The sequence below is a fragment of the Oratosquilla oratoria genome, chromosome 10 (assembly GCF_046742065.1).
Source record: "Oratosquilla oratoria isolate Oo_2021 chromosome 10, ASM4674206v1, whole genome shotgun sequence".
Classification (NCBI taxonomy): domain Eukaryota; kingdom Metazoa; phylum Arthropoda; class Malacostraca; order Stomatopoda; family Squillidae; genus Oratosquilla; species Oratosquilla oratoria.
The window spans coordinates 15,639,970-15,653,668 of NC_134786.1; the positions used below are offsets into that span (position 1 = coordinate 15,639,970).

Genomic DNA, 13,699 nt, shown 5'->3' on the forward strand with positions numbered 1-13,699 from the left:
ATAAATCGTTAGTTCGTCCACATTTGGAATATGCTGTTTCCGTATGGTCACCGAATCTCATTAAAGACATTGACAGACTGGAAAAGGTACAACGGCGAGCCACAAAACTGATTCCAAATATCAAAAATAAATCATACGAAAATCGACTTAAGCACATAAATCTGTTTTCCCTAAAAAAGCGTAGACTCAGAGGTGACTTGATACAGGTCTTTAAGATTTTAAAGGGAATTGACAACATCAAAAGTGACAAAATTTTCACATTGAATGAGAATCAGACAAGAAACAATGGTCTCAAACTGTCCGGAAATAGATTCAATTTGGAAGTAGGTAGAAACAACTTTGCCAACCGTGTAGTTAATGAATGGAATAAACTTCCTGCACAGGTAGTGCAATGTAGTTCAGTTCGAAGCTTTAAGAATCATTTAGATAAATACCTAAGTAAGATGCTGTAATTATTATAATTTATGTTATATTATTTGTTTTTGTTTTGTTATAATTTGTCTGTCTGATTTTCATTTTTTATTAGTTATATGTCAATTTATTATCATTTACTATTTACCTGTTTGTTTGTTAATCAACTATACCAATGCATTTATTTATGTATTTTAATTGTTATTTACATTGTTATAGTTTTAATTTATTATTAATATGATTTTTTTTTTTTTTTTTTTTTTTTTTTTTTTTTTTTTTTTGCATCCGACCTAGATATGGATCAAAAGGTCTCCTGTCGGCATGCTTTGCCTTTGTAATCCTTTGTAAAAAGTGAAAGCATTTTTGAGCTTATAATCTTCTAGATTTCTGAAGACAACATATCCACAGTATTCTGAGAGAAGTCAGATGCAAAAAGGATGCATTGCCTCGTTTCCCAAATTGTGAAGATATTAATCTTTTCGGGGCTTAATGACGAAAAGATTCACAAGGTTAGTTGCATGGGAAAACGTATAGAAAAAAAAATTAATATAGTGATGATTGTTTTTTTGTCTTGATTACTGAAGACAACTTTCCCACAGCGTTCTGAAGTAAGCCAGCTTATGTAATTCAGATTTGTGTGAAAAACTTTTGTCGTCCTTACCCCCAATTGTTTGTCCCATCAGGAGCCATGGAGAATCCCTTTGGGCAACTCCTCAAAAAGGAAATAAAGCCAAAATATAGTCACCTGTAGCAGAATGAACCAAAAAAAATCATCTCTACAAATGGAATGTGGAAGAGTACCTGGTGATAGGGAAGGTTAGTAGATTACGGACCTGATTCTTTGTCAGTTTAAATGACCATTGGGGCCTAGTTCTTAAGTGATCAGGGAGAATCGACACCTAGCTGCCTCTTCAAAACCAATCAATACCTTAAACTTGAACTGATGATGCAACCTTGGGGATTTGTACATTGTCTGTAGACTGGGCTGAAGATAACCTGAACTGGTTTCTCAAAGTTTAAGGGGGGCTTGTGTCATTTTGCTATCTACATATGAATTATCTGAAAAATTCACCATAGCTTTGTAGGCTGGTGTATCCTCAAGGAGCCTAAGAGGTGGGAGTGGGTGCATACCTTGATATTACTACGTCTCTCGTAAAGAAAGAAGACCTTTGTGTGTGTGTGTATATATATGTAATGTATGTATGTATGTCATCCAGGAGGTGCTCAGATAAGAGGGAGGGTGGAGGGGTGTCGAGTGTATTCAGGGATGGAATGGGTGGAAATTATTTTATGCCTTTACCTTTTTGGCTACCTCCCTTGTAAGGGGGAAAAAAGCCTTGGTATATGTATGTAAAATTATTAAGCTTGCCTAGGAGCTTAATCTTGTGCTGCTGGTGTGCGTGTACATTAAGTTAACGTGTTTGTGCATTTTCTCTTGCATTCTATCTAACACTTGTTCTTATGGTTTTTCAGGTTGCGGTCCAGGTTTCAGCAGATTCCAGTCAGTACCTATGTGCTGGTGGATGAGCCATGAATAGATGAAGTTTTCAGTGGAAGATAATCCACTGTAGCAATAAGAGGTTAGTTATTAAGATGTCTTGTCATACTTGTTGCTTTACATGATGAATAATGTTCTTCTTTCCCCAGCTGAAAGAATTTGAAGATATCGAAGACACTGAGTATATTCTTGTACTTGAAATATATTTACTGAATTGTATTATGTGCCATGTTCACATAATTTTCTGTATTTTCTAGGTTGAAAATGAAGGAGTTTGCTTTGGTTCCCCATTGACTTTGATGATTGGTCACGTTGTCCTGAAGTACCCAGTAAAGAACACAATGTGACATGCCACTATGTAGCAGAAGCAGTGGTTAGAAATAAAACAAAGGGAGTACAGGTAGGGTACAATTCCTTGTTGTCTATATTGTGCATAAGCTATGATGACAAAGAACTCTTGCGAAGGATAGCCCTGCTCTTTGGAACCTTGGTGACAAAGCAATTCAAACTCACTCTAGGGGTCAGGTCGGAGTACTCGTTACTCAAGCTCCCCTGGGAAGGTCTGAGACAAGGGATACATATGCTCTTGCAGGGCGGCCTCTACATAGAGGTGCAGGTTACCAGAAAACCCATGTGGTTACCAGTGATGGGAATAGTTGATGATAACACGCACTTGAGTGTGTGTGTTTGAGACTTGCCCAGAAGCTAGGTTGAGAGATCCTGTGTCCAGCTTTATTAAGTGTGATGAGTGAGGTGGCTTAGTCCATAACTCAATTCAGACTAATCTGGGTTGCAGAGTCCCAAGGTTCTGTTGAGTGTGGGAAGTAGGCCGTATGTGCAAAGATTATGAGATCTGAGCGGTTCGATTTTAGGCAATAAAGACTGGTTGAATATGTGTATGAAAATAAGTTTTCTTTCAGATATACTGATGTCTCAACTTGGATGGTTGATACCACAGAGGCTTGTTTTTGATATCCAGAATTGAAGGTCAGTGTTGCTGTCATTTGTTTATCCACAGTAATAATTTTTTATTCCTATAATTGCTGGAGGAAGTGGATAGCTTTAGATACTTGGATGTGAATGTGGCAGGAAAGGGAGTTGAGGTTGAATGTAGATTGAGAGGAGCAAGTAAATGCCTTGGAGGATTGAAAAGTGTATTGAGAAATAGACGATTTGGGAATGGATGCAAAGAGGAGGTTATATGATGGAGGCAGAAACATGGAACATAGTTTAAATGCGAGATGAAATGCCAGAAATATATTGTAGGAGTTACTAGGTTGTATAGAATGAAAAATGAGGAGAGGAGGAAAGTGTGGCTGGAAAAGGAGTTGGGAGATAGGGTTGATGAAAGAGTTGGGATTGTTTTTGGTCAAGTGGAGAGAATGAGTGAAGAAAGATTAGTAAAAGGTGGAAGGAAGGAATGTGAGGGGGCAACCAAGAACGAAATGGATGGACGGGTGAAAGGGGTATTGGTAAAGAGGGAAGAGTCTGTTGAGGAAGGGAGAAGACAGAAGATAGGGGTGAGTGGAGAATGGTTACATTTGGGGATGAAGGGTGAGGGAGTTGTGTGAATTATAATTTACTGGAGCCCTCATCTTTTTCTGCATGAGGGGATGGAGAAGGGAGGGGGGTTGCTGATTAAATGAAGTAGCCTTGGTGTGTCTTGCTACATTGCTTCTGACCCAGGGCAGTGGGCTAGATACAGGGATGACCATATCCAGAAGGAGCCAAGATAAGAGGGAGGTGAATGGGGATGGAATGGATGGGAGTGGATTTTATGTCTGTGTTTTTGGCTACCCCCCATTGTAAGGGGGGGAAAAGCTGTTATATGTATGCATACTATTATTGCTTTTATGAAGTGTTCAGACACAAGAGTTTGGTGACTATCTAAGGATATGGTATATCCTGCCAGGCAGATTGTGCTAGTGTTGGGGAACTTTACCTTGGGACTAGTCTAAAAATTTAAATGGAGTTGTAGCAAAGGAGTATGGATTCATTGTAGTCCCATGATCCAGGATTTGTATTGGACTTTCAATAAAGCATATAGCCTCGTAAGTGATGGGATACCCATTCTTATCTATCTGGTGTCATTGGAGAAAATAAAGATCCTTTTACTTGTATAATCAACGTAAAATGACGTGGATGTTAAGCAGGTGCACATGTTAGCCCTCTCTGCCACACCAGATATTCACTATGGATAGACATTGGTGCCAGTGAGAGGGCAAGAGTGTTACACCTTATAGGAAGCAGGTTCTCGAGCAGATTGCCTGTGCCATAATTAAGGTGGACATATTACATGGATAAAAGCAGTACATATGTTTACCAGAATGCCTCTTCTCTCATGTATACAGTGAGATGCAGCATACATCCATCTTCCACCCCATATCATCTATCCAAAATGCATTGTTCCTCCTGTCATGGGTGTTCATGGATGAAGGGTCATCCATGTCCCAAATTAACACTGCTTAGGTCGGTCAACCTTCAATCATCCCAATTTGAGCCAAATTGTTTTCTGTAGTTAGGAGTATTCAGAGCTGGTTGAATGGTGACTTGAATGCAAGCATGTAAATGTGGTTCTTGTTTCTCTAGATAATGGAATAGGGACTTGGTTGTGATCAGTGTGTTTTGTATGGATTTATAGTACAGGAGCTAAAATAAAGGGAAACAAATGGGTTGAGTTCATGCTTGGCTGGTTACCTTCCTTATTGGAGGGGGGGGGGGGCTTTTGTAGAGGTACATAGGCAGGTGACTGTTTGTTGTTTGCTGCTGATTGGAGTGGAGAGATACTATGTATATATATTTATATACATATATACCAAAAGGTTTATAGTAACCCTCAACCTCTCATTACAGATACACCACCATTGTGTTCTCCATTGACTTTGATGATTGGTCATGTCCTAAAGTACCCAGTAAAGAACACAATGTGACATGCCACTATGTAGCAGAAGCAGTGGTTAGAAATAAAACAAAAGGGAGTACAGGTAGGGTACAATTCATTGTTGTGTATATTGTGCATAAGCTATGATGACAAAGAACTCTTGCAAAGGATAGCCCTGCTCTTTGGAACCTTGGTGACAAAGCAATTCAAACTCACTCTAGGGGTCAGGTCGGAGTACTCGTTACTCAAGCTCCCCTGGGAAGGTCTGAGACAAGGGACACATATGCTCTTGCAGGGCAGCCTCTGCATAGAGGTGCAGGATACCAGAAAACCCATGTGGTTACCAGTGATGGGAATAGTTGATGATAACACGCACTTGAGTGTGTGTGTTTGAGACTTGCCCAGAAGCTAGGTTGAGAAATCCTGTGTCCAGCTTCATTAAGTGTGATGAGTGAGGTGGCTTAGTCCATAACTCAATTCAGACTAATCTGGGTTGCAGAGTCCCAAGGTTCTGTTGAGTGTGGGAAGTAGGCCGTATGTGCAAAGATTATGAGATCTGAGCGGTTCGTTTTTTTATTTTAGGTAATGTAAGGTTGATGTAAAGTGTTTGAAACTAGTTTTGTTTCAGGCACTGATGTAGGAGCTTGAAGCTCTTTGCATTTGAACCAGTGGATTAAGCACAGGAGTGGATGTCTGTTGGAATCCTAAATTATTATTAAGGTTAGTTTATCTTCTTTATACATGTTGTAACACCCCACCCACCCCACCCCCATCTCTTTTTCCTTCTCTGTTTTGTCTCCGTTTACAACTTGAGTGGGAACCATCGGTGACAGTATTCTTGTTCCCCACTGCAGGGTTTTGTGAAAAAAGTAAATGTTTAGGGAAGTGGTACAGGACAGCATTAAGAGTGAAGGGGACAGTTGCAGTAAAATAAAGTATGATTTTTTTTTTTTTTTTTTCATGAATAGATTTCTACTTATCACAAACAAAATGTGTGGCTGTCATCCATAGGGGCACCCAATATAGACCCTAAAGTATCAGATGCATGCTACTGAGCAGCATTTAACCCCACAATAACATGCAGCCAATACCCCAGACGGGAACTAAAAAGTACTATATTAAATATGCATAAAGCCCTCTCTGCCACACCAGATATCCTCAATGGGTAAATAATGGTGCCAGTGAGGGGGCAAGAGTAAGGCACCTTACAGGAAGCAGGTTCTCAAAGCAGTTTACCTGTGCCATAATTAAGGTGGACATTGGCCAAAGTAGCCAGTCATGGTGGTGGTATGTGGTGAAAGTAAGTTCATTGACAGAAAACTTGTAGGAACTGGGCTAATGTGAAGTCTTCAGGCTGTCCATAGGTCTGACTGGGAAGGACTATTGAACTATAGTACTTGCTATTAGTCCTGGACATTGTTGCTAGCTTAAGGAGTAGTGGGGAGCTTTCAATGTTTGTCACTTGTGTGAAAGGGTGAAGGAATAAATTGTCCTTGTTTGGAGGCTGGGTCGCTCCACAGGGAGTTGTGATTGAGGTGAGCATTTTTTTAATTGTTTTGAAGGGGGGCAGCAGTCTACTGTAGATGTGCTCATATATGATGGGATTACAATTGAGATGTGACCAGAAACTAGGATGAGGTCTGTGTCCAGCTGTGTTTAGTGTGCCAAGTGAATGGGCTCAGTTCCAGAGTACCAGGGATTAGAGTGTAGGAGGGAGGCTGTATGTGCAAAGTTGAGCTGTGAAGCTGTGGTCACACTTGCTATTGTTAACAGTAGACTTATTTTCCCTGGCTTGACAGCAATACGTGCAGTTGTGTGATTGCACTACTCACCAATTCCACTAGCAGAATCGGCCGATCATGACAGCAACACCAGCCTTGTCTCTTTATCTAGTAGTAGGGATGTTTGATATTCCAGATATTGTCATGCTAGTTAACTTTTTCTGTGAATAGCTTTATGGAACAAATAAATTTTTAACAGATTTGTTTTGCTTGCATCCAGGAGGTGCTCAGATGAGAGGAAGGGTGGGAGGGGTGTGGAGTGTATTTAGGGATGAAATGGGTGGGAGTGTTTTTATGCCTTTCCCTTTTTGGCTACCTCCCTTGGAAGGGGGAAAAAGCCTTGGTATATGTATGTATGTATGTTTTGCTTGCATACCATAGGTCATACGGAAACAGATGTTTATTTCCTTGAAATTTGTTTGAATTTTCTTGCATCATCTCCCTCATTAAGTCCTTTGAAAAAATGTAATGTTGTATATATGCTGAATAATTTAGTTTCTTAATCCCTTTGATATGATGATGCCTACATAGGCATCATGAAGAGCGAGTGATATGAGGATGCCGGCATCAGCTTCTTGATTATATTTATTTTGTAGTTGTAGCGGAGTGACCCATGCTCTGTAAACTGGCCTGATCATATTTTCTATGGTTATTAACATTCAGAGTGAAAGAAAAGAGTAATACACCTGTAACTTTTTTTTTATAAAACAAGTAGTGTGATGCATCATTGTACATCAGGCATGTAATGCTTTCTGCGAGAATTTGACTCTTATTGGAGATGTTAATACCTCCCACTCATCTACCACTATTGCTAGCACCAGATGCCAGGGAAAAACCATCTGTGCAACAACTTAAAAGCATCGAGAATTGGTAGCTAGTGCACTACAAATGGCTGGCCAATCAAGTTGTCACTGGATCCACTGATTTCAGAAGCTAGTGTGACCAAGGCTTGAGCAGAAAGATGAAAGGGTAACCAGGGTGATAAGATTAATGTAAAATGTATTTAAACCTATTTTTTGTTTCAGGCACTGGTGTAAGTTTGAAGTTCTGTCCAGTCAAGAGCTGAATGTTTTGTTGGAATCCAGTCTTAAGTAGGCAAGTTTTAGTTTTATTTCTTTAGTCACATAGTTCATGTAAGGAGGAAAAGTCCTTTTGATATGCATGTTCTGTTCTTGTGTTGGCAGCGTTTAATTTGAATTTAATATTGTTTGTGTGATGACAGTTCAGACTAGAAAGGTTTTCTTTAATTTCAGGGTAATCATAGAGTTTAGTTTATTGGTGTTCCCTGGGCTTTATAAGGGAGAATGGAAGTTTGGAATGTAAAAATTATCTTCATGTGATAACCCCATTTATCTTCGGGTGTAACAAGAATAAAGGGGATTCTACTGCAGGTGTATTGAAATTTGGCAATAAAAGTACAAAAGTACTTATGTAAAACATATGTAAAGCCCCCTCTGCCACACCAGATATCTTCTGTGGGTAAACATTGGTGCCAGTGAGGGGGCAAGAGTAAAGTACCTTATAGGAAGCAGGTTCTCAAAGCTGTTTACCTGTGCCATAATTAAGGTGAACATGTCCAAAGTAGTCATGATGGGTGGATGGTATTATGAAAATGAAAGGATTTGCAGTAGCATGAAGTTCACTGGCTGGACACCAGTAGCAATAAAGCATATGCAGAATCCTCACCTTGAAGAAACCTTTCACTCCACCACACGTTTACCCATCTCTTCCCTTACTAGTATAGCCACACCTTTCACTTGTCCTCTCTACACTTGTATTTCCTATTAGTATTAGACTACATCACTGTTGTATTTCCTATTAGTGTTAGACACCAGTGTAGAGTAATGGGAAGGGGAGCTTGCACCAGTTACAAGCTGTTTGTATAATACCCATGATCTTTTATTGCAGGTCTGCCCCTCATCATTAAAAATAAACAACGATGGTCACCCAGTAGGTAAGCCATGTGATAGTAGTACCACTAGGCAGCATTGAAGTAATTTTTTTTTTTTTTTTTTTTTTTTTTTTTTTGGGCGCCTTGCATTAGCTACAATAAGCAACTTAGTACCTAAGTGGGTGGCTTGTAGTGCTTGTTACTCAGGCACCACTGGGAATATCTGAGGTAAGGGACATGTATGCTCTCTGATACTAGTGATGGGTAGAGTTGACGACAACTCGCACTAAATTGTGTGTGTTTGAGACTTTTCCAGAAATTAGGTTGAGAGATTGTATGTCCAGTTTAGTCTAGAATTCCATTTGGGCAGATCACCTGGAGTACTATTAGTTTGTATGTAGGCCTAATGAGCAAAGGTGGTGTTGTACTAACATTCTGGATGTAGATGCATGAAAACAGTTGTAGTACAAACATAAGAGTAGCTAGTCAAACAGATGTTTGTTTTACACACACACACACACACAGACAGACACACACACACACACACACACACACACACACACAGACACACAGACACACACACAGACACACACACAGACACACAGACACACACACACACACACACACACACACACACACACACACACACACAAAAAGAGGTGGGTTATTCCACCTTACAAGGGAGGTAGCCAAGTTGTATTATCAGCCTAGATATAGTACTTGCCTTGCATTTCACCTACTTAAAATCTACAGCCCTTCCTCAGCTGTCAAGTCCCCCCAAGCACCTTGCCACCCAGCACCACATATACTTGTGCATCTTGTCTTAAACCTAGTTCACTATCATAATTTCTATCCCAATACATTTCTCCCTACCAGTTCCTTCCTGCTACCTTGCACTCCAAACCATTTATGAAATTCACTTTCAATTACACAAGGATAGGAGTTCACTAAATGGTCATACCTGCCATCACCACACAAGACACCAAACTCCCCACACTGCCATGCTGTAGCATTTTACAAGTGACTTAAGTTGATCCAGTGGCTGTTCCCAGCCACACAAAGTGGATTGAGTATGGATATGCTTTCACTTCCCCACCCTAATTTGTCAAGTAGAAACCACTTGCATGATCTTTTTCACTCCCATTTAACAACCTCCTTACAATCAAAAACAGCAGTGCCCAAGAGCCAGATTGCACACACTACTTCATCCTAAGGTCTCTATGTAATATAGATCTTTTAACCCATTAAACTCCGATGACAAGATGTCTTGTCATTTGGTCAAATTAAACAAAAAATCATAAAACACCAAAATGTTTGATCAAACACCAGAAAAATATGGCGTCAGTTTTCGCTTCGTGCGAGGACTGACGTCATATATTTCTGGTCTTTGATCAAACATTTTGGTGTTTTATGATTTTTTGTTTAATTTGACCAAATGACAAGACATCTTGTCATCGGAGTTTAATGGGTTAACCTCACAATAACATGGAGCCTACCCTAGATGAAGAGATTATAGATACAAAAGTAGCATCATTCCTCAGAGAATATTTTACTTTAACATGGACATAATTGTGGTGCTTGTCCATAGGGGTGCCCCAAGAGTCCCTAATGCATTGGTTACATAATGTGACATGAAGTCAATACCTCAGTATGGGGGACAACGGTGGTGAACGGGGATGGGTCTGCCTTTGACTTCACTACCTCCTTTACAAGGGGGATGCCCTTGGTATAGATAGATAGCAACAATGTTGTGTACTTAATTTTTATCTATAAGGATTCTAAATTCTAATTAATAAAGCTAAATTATATTTTACTTGTTTTAATGCCCAAAAAATATCGAGTAAAGGGTAGTGTTTGTTGATCAGGGGAGATGCCAAGTGATAGCTGCAAGTGGGGGATGGTCGCGATGTGGACCAAATGGGTTTCTCCATTTTTGCATGATGGTGAACAATATTCACAATGTATTGAAATATCTCTGGCTGTGGCAGTTGTTTCCACTCAAGCAACTGCTGGCCTCTGAAACTGTTTGAAACAACTGCAGCAGCAGAAGAAAAAAAAAAAAAATTCGCACCATACTCAGCATGGGGGAGGGGGGAGTAGGGCTTTCAATGTCTGGGAACTATATCTACAATATCATTTAAGACTGCCTTTGGCCCTTGGAGCAATTTTCAGTCAAGTGCTTGGTGGTCAGTTAAAATGAATTGTTTGCTTGTAAAGTATTTGATAGATTATAGCCATTGCTAATGGGATTCCATGTGTGATTACTATGGACTGTCTACAAGAACAAAATGCATGAAAATTGCTGGAAAGGAATATAATTTACATATGTTGCAAGAAATGAGGGTGACGTCAACAAGTCCTGCCACATACAGGTAAACGTATTGTGCACGTTTACGATGGAGACATTAGGTTTCGATAGAAATGCCGGCTTGACCAGTGCTATGGCAATTGGTTACATTCTTTGCATGCCCTCTTGATAACTGTGAGAAATCCTAAGGCTGTTGAGGCACTGGCTGGAGCTTCTGTACTGTATCCTTAAGGTTTTTAGCATAGTCTTGGATGCTGAAGTGCTGTGACACGGATTCATTCCAGGAACCCTTGTGGTTGCTGGAGAGAGGTGCTGTAAAGGAGCACTGTGGAGGAGTAGTCTTATTTAATTATTTTTATCCTTTGGGGCCGTATACACAAAACTTGTTAGCGCTAACAAATATGTTAAGGGTATTTCCTGTTATATACATTTAGCTGTTAAGCACTAATAGTGATACAGAAAACTTGTATCCTTAAAAGTACTGTCAGATAAAAGTGCTGAGGACGACTATTAAGCTCGTTAATAATACTCATCATAAGAATATAGTCAACAACTTAAAAAGATGACTGCGAGTTCTCTTTCACCCGCGGGAATTTTGAAAACCACAGAGAATGGAATTCGGGGCACTGATTTAGAGAGAACTTCAATCCCGAAAAAAACACCAGGGGCGACTACAATAAATATAAGCCACAGGTAAAATGCGCCGAATACCTCGCAAGCGTCGCGAATCCACTTGCTCATTTCTCATGACGCCTACTGTGCGAACCAGATATGGAACTCAGGGGTTTGTAAATATATCATGTAGTCGTCATCGTAAAGTCGAAAAATCGTAAGTCGACGTTTACCTGTATTTTAGAACTACCTCCTTAGTGACCAGGTAGGAGGAACATTTATTGTAAACAGAAAACAATACCATAGCATCAGGAGTGCTAAGACACTCCCTCTTATTTGTGTATTCAGAGTTGAGAGGAGTGTTTCCTCTTGTGACCAGTGGCTATGGCAATTGGTTACATTCTTTGCATGCCCTCTTGATAACTGTTGAGATATCTGTCGGAAGATTTGTCTGTGGCACGGGCCTGGACAATGCGCCTTCGTCCAAAAATATCTGTCGTTGGTTAATAAGGTTTTTAGCATACGATATCTATGGATGCTGCAGTGCTCTGACACTGCATTAATAACATGTTTTATGTCCAGGAACCCATTGTTGCTGCTAACTTCAGCGCTGTTTAGCGGTACTTGACAAGGAGCACTGTTTGCTAGAGTTGAGTGGCAGAAATCTTCCTTTATTGATGTTTGCTGAGAACCAACATACAGTCTGGTCACTGCAGTCTTATGAGATTGCAACAAGTGATACCTTGAGCTGATGGTTGAAGTGTGACAAGCTTGTTGGAGTGTAGGTGATGGCTTGCTATTGTAATGCGCCTACTGAGTAAGGACATCATTTGCTCCACAATTTGGACTTTTAGGTTCCCTTGGTCAGATGTTTGGTCTAGTGCCATACTGAATGTTGATAAAGGCGTTGGCAAAAGTGTGTGCCTAACAGCAAGTGGGACTGCTTCAGGCCAACATGTAAACACAGGTGAGGATGTAATTAAAGCTATTGGAGGAAGGGAGTGGTCCTACAATGTGATCATGTTCCAATCTGGAAGAGGGTGACTAAGGGTTGCTGGAGGCGAGATGTGATGCATCGCTTTAGACTTCATGTAGATGAAGGTCCAGTGTCAAATGTTCTTGTTCGTTCCAGTCCAGATGAAGCATGGCATCATACATTGCAAAACTCGTATTCCAGGGTGAGAGGTCATGTAGTCGGCATAGAGGGTAACAGTGGTTCTTGGGCAGTAAGGGCCAGATTGTGTTGGTGTAGAGGTGAACAGTTCCAGGGTTAATAGTCTTCATAAGCAACATGGGGTCCCTTAGGTGCTTTAATGTGTCATCATTAGCTTGATCTGCATGAGATATTGTGTTGCTGCTGTCCAGGAATGTATGTTGTCTTGTGGACAAAGGTTATGAATTTGGTCCATGCACAGTTGTGAAATTCTTGCCCTTCGATGAAATAACTGAACCACGTGATTACCTTGTAGATATGTTATTTGTTGAAGGCGCTATGCCTCTTGGTAAGGAAATGCTCCAAAGCTACAAATGAGAAACATGGATGAAATAGAGAAACTATTTGGAATGGTAAAAGTATTAAAGGGACCAAGTGCAGACATGCTTTAGGAAGACTGCAAATGATATGGTTGAAAGATAGAAATGGAGAAATCTTTAAAGGCAGGAACGGTAAAATGAGTAGAAGAACTTTACCAAGAGCTTTACTTGTCAAAGACTAGTACAGTTGGTAAATTCATCTGTAGACAGTAATGTACCAGAGATTACAATGGAAGAAGTAGAATTTGCTCTTAAAATATATGAAAAGAGGAAAAGCACCCGGGGAAGATGGTATATCGGTAGATCTGATGAAAGGTGCTGGGAAGTTGGTTCATACTAAATTAGATCTATTGTACACCCAGTGTTTACATCAAAAAAGTGTTCCTGATGCGTGGTGCAATGCTATAGTGATTTTGCTTTGTAAAGACCAAAAGGACCTTGGTAATTATTGACCAATTTGCTTGCTATTAAATGTGTATAGAATCTCCAAGCTCACTGCAAGTAGACTAAAGTTTTTAGATGGAAACCAACCAAGAGATCAGGCAGCTGTAGGAGTGGATATTCAACTCTAGACCATTTGCAGGCGATAGACCAACTAATTGAGAAAATGACTGAATACAATATACCTCTTGTGTTTAGCTTTTGTAGATTACAAGAAGGCCTTCAACTGTAGAACAAATAGCAATACCAAACTTGCTACACAAGCAGGGTACAAATGAACAGATCGTAATAGTTTTAGAAAAGATTTCGCTGGTACTGCAACAAGTCAACTACATAAAGATAC

The 13,699-nt window shown here is 40.1% G+C and overlaps 1 long non-coding RNA gene across 1 annotated transcript; it reads left to right on the plus strand.

Annotated features, from left to right (window-relative positions):
* Positions 1-764: 764 nt before the first annotated feature.
* LOC143029115 (uncharacterized) lies at positions 765-8,570 on the plus strand. The gene is made up of 8 exons (XR_012966766.1): positions 765-920; positions 1,095-1,227; positions 1,885-1,991; positions 2,167-2,309; positions 2,830-2,896; positions 4,763-4,893; positions 5,419-5,510; positions 7,597-8,570. It is a non-coding gene; the product is annotated as an uncharacterized LOC143029115 (long non-coding RNA).
* The last annotated feature ends 5,129 nt before the right edge of the window (positions 8,571-13,699 follow it).